The 5,018-nt window shown below is 39.0% G+C and overlaps 1 long non-coding RNA gene across 1 annotated transcript in view; it reads right to left on the bottom strand.

Moving 5' to 3' along the window:
- Nucleotides 1-3,643: 3,643 nt before the first annotated feature.
- The window catches only part of LOC116693557 (uncharacterized), a 22,167-nt gene continuing 20,792 nt past the window's right edge, over nucleotides 3,644-5,018 (bottom strand). Inside the window, exon 4 of the long non-coding RNA XR_004332952.1 lies at nucleotides 3,644-3,735. This is a non-coding gene — a long non-coding RNA (uncharacterized LOC116693557). The remainder of the gene's footprint in view (nucleotides 3,736-5,018) is intronic.

Below are 5,018 nucleotides of genomic sequence, written 5' to 3'. Positions count from 1 at the left end.
TAGGGCACAATAACATTAATATTGAATGCATTTCCTTTTATGTTTTATAAAAAATGTTGAATATTTTAAAACGTGTATTCCTGCATGGTTTGTGCCCACGTTTACGTTGACTGCTGGTCTCCTTTTTCTTCCACCTTTTGCAGGTGCATTGCTACGTTTCTTGCCATGTTTTAGTCAGTGGAATAGCACTTTTTACAACAGTTTTATTTTTTCCTTTTCTGACAAAGAAAAGGATAATCACACTTATAAAATTGCATTTTTGTAACCCTTTACTGTCACTTAAGGACCCCATAGTCCCCAATTCTTTGATTGTTTACTGATGATAAAAAAAAGTCTTCCTGCTTGTTCAGCCTTATGGAAACTGTTCCTGCACCAACAGACGGATGCACAGTGCTCTAATTACACCTCACACTGTCCATGTTGTGCTGTTTGTCTCTGAGAAACAACATACTGGGACTGAAAGCAGCAGCATCTTTGTTTTCCTTTCACTGCTGTTTCAAGACAGCAGGAAGTGAGTCAACGCTCTCTTACACTTGTCATGTAGAGCGCCCCGACCGGACATCACAGCCTGAATCCATTTTAAGAGGATGAAGAGAATGAAACTATCAACGAGATAACATAATTATGTCTGATTTCTGCAGCATGTCACTGAATCACAAGCGCACACAAGAAGGCAGAGATCTAGTTACACCACTTTGACATCACACCCCTTCATATGTCTAAAATAAAAATGATTAAGTAACTAAAGTCACATAAACGTAGTGGAGTACAAAGTACAAGATTTCCCTCAGAATTGAAGTGGCGTGAAAGTATAAAGTAGCATAAAATTAAAATACTGAAGTAAAGTAGAAGTAAATGTCCACCACTGGTGTACAGAAGGTGGACCTTCTTTAATTCTGGTCTCTGGAGAAGGTTACTGTGTTCTTCAACAGTGTAATAATGTGACACTGTATTGATTCTAGAAAGGAAGTTCTTTTTCCTGTCACCCCTCTGGAGGGGTGGGGGGGGGGGTTAGGTCAGAGGTCAAGCTCTGCTTAGAAACATAATGTAGCTGGTCCGGATACAGTGTTGATGCTCATGCCCTAAATTGAATCCATTTGGGAAATCATTGGCGATACCCAGCAAAAGTGCAAGAGTAACTGCATCGAAATATAGGATACTTACTACCATAAATAAAAGTATTCATTGTGCATAATAATACACTTATCACATGATGAAATTAGTGATAGATACATGTAAACATTACTTTAATCTTGCAGCCGGTAGATGTACTGTAGAGCTCATTTTAACTACTTTGTATACTGCTGTGTAGTTTCAGTATTAATAATATATCATATCTTTTCAGTTTATTACTAATCTAAAACTTCAAAGTGCCAAAAAATATAAAATAAATGTGGTAAAAATGTCCTCATGAATGGTTCCTCAAATTGCATTTAAGTACAGTACTTGGGTACATGTACTGTAGCTGATGGAGGATGCAATGTAGTCTCTCCTAACACCGTCACCGTCCAACACACTTTTATAAGACTTAAGTAGAAGTACTCACCCTAACACTGGCCTTCATGGAGGACTAGCGGTCTGACCAGCCAGTCTTTCTAAATTATACTTTAGCTTACTAGGATTAGAAGCTACGGACCAAAAGAGCAGCTGCGGGGTTTTGTGTGTTGTGTTGTAAACCGCAGGTTGAGTATTGATTAACTGAGGATTTAATCGAGTACTTTTGGGAGCTCTTCAAAGCATGACCTCATATCCTACTATGCCCCTTCACGATAGGACACAAAGTGATTTCTGTTGCACCAAATCCTAGCGTGACCACTGCTCAGGCAGTGAAGCACGAGAAGCTGCAGCAGTTTTCCCAGCGTGCACGTTGTTAGATAGTGACGGACTGACCACCAGAGAATCCCCGACAGCCTCACTGTCTCTCTGCAGCTTATTGGCCGGCTCACATCCTGCCTGTTTCCTGGATTCTAATGCACGGATGTGGAGAGCAAGGGGAGGGAATCAGCTCGCGTGTCTCTTGCTAGTCATGTAAACATTTGCCAAAAAATACCACTGAAAATCAATAGCAGAGAGGAGAAATTCCAGTAACTCTGTGTCTGTGCAGCTTGTCTTACAGCGGCCCCGGTGACACAGACACATCAACGTACAGAGGAATGAAACAGGGTATGGATGCACACTGCCATTTGTCCTGTGTTGGGCCTAAATTCAGCCGTTAGCCAAAGTAAAATTCTGGTAAGCTTAGCACTCGTAAAGTTCCCTTAGTTCTTTTGCCCGCCTGGTACTTGATCAAATGACTATGTGTAATGTGAGAAGAGTCTATACATCTACAGAGAGTTTTAGATTTTAGCCTCTTCCAGCCCATTGTTGTTTTTCTTTTGGTTCAGGTCTTATTGCTCAAATAGCAAGTGTTTGAATGCATGTGTATCGTTACTGTGAGGTACTGCTGCTTTTACTTAAGGTAATTATCTGAGTACATCCTCCTCGACTGGGCGCCCTTTATAAATTGTTTATACATCATAACTAATGGCTTTTGTTAATGGGGAATACACAAAGGAATAATGCTTTATCAGTTACAGTTTTACAACAGTTTTTCAGAACAGTCTTTGAGTAGTCAGGTCTAATAAACATTTGTGGGTTTTACAATAATGGCATTAACTCTGCAGTTGTACAAAGGGTTAAAAATTAGCACCATCCACCAGCCAAATGCTGGTAAAACACCGGTAGACAAGTGGCTGGTAGATTTGCTTCACTCACCAGCCGAAAAACAATGGTTATCTGTTGAGTGGCTGGTCAAATTTGGACATTTACTAGCCAGTTGGCTGGTGGACAAAAAAGTACATATTGAACCATAGTTGTACATGTTAAAATATCAATAAACAATTTTTGCAATAATAAATCAAATATTCACAAGCTGTTAATAATGGATTTTGGTTTATGTTGCTCTTTTCAAGAAAGTAAGAGATTGAAGTTTTTCAGATCAAATAAATCATGACTGACCTATGTAGCATTAGCAACAGATTGATTTACGGAGCCAGTAGTTACAATCTACAACCCGTTTTTAAAGGGTGACTTATTAGAACGTGGTACAAAAAAAAAACTCAAAGCTTTCAAAGCGAGTATTAAGCACACACTAATCTCATCAAACGCAGAGAAGTGTACACCAGCTAAATGGCCTGTGGCCGGCAGGTGAAATGGTTGTCCCACAACCACAAGGGTTGGCGGATCGATCCAAGGTCATCCGGCCACATGTCAAAGTGTCCCTGAGACTCTGAACCCTGGGGTTCTCCCTGAACACTGTATGTACAGCTGTCCACTGCTCATAATACCTCGGATGGGTTAAATGCAGTAATAGAGTTCCCCTACATTGTACTGTGTGTATGTGACGATTGAGAACATAGTTTGATCCTTTTGACCTGTAATGATGGCGATCACTGAGTTCATTCATTGCATTCAGATTCATATTTGATCTTAGATTTGTTTTACTTATTATTGGATCCAGATTGGCAACTTATTTTTAGCTATAATGTAAAGCTTATCGTATTCAGAAAGACTTATATGCTTCACATTTTCTCTCTCTTTTTCTCTCTCTCTTTTTCTCTCTCTCTCTCTCTCTCTCTCTCTCTCTCTCTCTCTCTCTCTCTCTCTCTCTCTCTCTCTCTCTCTCCAATCCGAATCAGCTGACTCTGGGCGTTAACTCTTTCAGGTAAATCAACCAGATTTGGCCACAATATCTCGCTTCTTTTGCATTCAAACTTTAAATCTCTTCTCCTCTCTGCTGCTGTCGGTTGTCATTTCAGGTAAAATCGATGCGACCCCTCCTCCACCCCATTCACCGTCAGCTCTCATCATTCCCATCGCCCAGAGTTCCTCCATCATCACAAGCCCCGCCTCCACAGAAACCATCCATCCAGATCTTCAGGCTGTTTCTTCATCCCTCAATCACCAGCAGTGGAAGAAGTATTCCGATCCTTGACTTAAGTAAAAGTACTAATAACACACTGTAAAGATACTCTGTTACAAGTTAAAGTCCTGCATTGAAAATGTTACTTAAATAAAAGCATCATCAGGACAATTTACCTAAAGAACTCAAAGTACTCCATGCAAAACATCCTCCCATTTTAGAAACTGGAAATGATCCAAACTGTTCTGTGGTTAATGGTCTAATCCTTTCAGCTGGACTTGCAGGACATTATATTATTGGCTCGTTTACTTTAGAATAAAACATTGGATTTTATAAACTACATGTGTAGTTTATAAAAAAAAATCTTAATTTGCAAGGTAACTGTAGTAACTTAAGCTGTCAGAAAGGCTTTCCAGCAGCATGTGGCCCGGTTTAAAGGAGCTGTGTTTGGCTGCAGTACGCAACAGATGGCAGCAGTGAGACGCGACCAAGGCTTCACACTGACTGAGAAACAATGACGTCACATGTTTTACCTGACGGAGTTAAACATCAACTATGTAATTGTATTTTTTCTAAAAAAATGTTTACTGTCACTTATCAATCGGCTTTGCAGATTGTTTGAATCACTGCACCTGCAGCCGGACCACAGCAAGATTATGAAATGTAATATAATATATGCTTGGCAATTCCATATGTAATATTATATTATTACATCATACATTACAAATCATTTCACAGTATGTATGTGACAGTAAATAATCACTGGATGAATATTGGGAATATTGCTCTGCATTCATCAGGGAACCCAACCCAAGATTTAAAAGTTCATATCTTAACCGCCTCTTTTTAAAAATAGGATTATATTATTAATATTTTGGTCACTGTTTATTTAACATGATTGCCCAATGACTTTTGGAAAGATGTTGCATTTATTGAACTTAAAATAACAGTAAAAGTAGTGAAATATTAAAACAAATCAACAGTCTGAACTGAGAAATTTCTTAAAACATTTCCTCTTACTTTTAAAAGTTCCCTTAAAATAAATAATAATATAAATAAAATACATTCAAATGTTGGCTGAGTGAGTTTAAGCCTTCGGGGGTGTAGGTGGTGGTGG

The sequence above is a fragment of the Etheostoma spectabile genome, chromosome 1 (genome assembly GCF_008692095.1).
Source record: "Etheostoma spectabile isolate EspeVRDwgs_2016 chromosome 1, UIUC_Espe_1.0, whole genome shotgun sequence".
Taxonomy (NCBI): Eukaryota; Metazoa; Chordata; class Actinopteri; order Perciformes; family Percidae; genus Etheostoma; species Etheostoma spectabile.
Note: the sequence above shows the minus strand (reverse complement) of the source record. Positions and strands in the feature narration are given on the sequence as shown.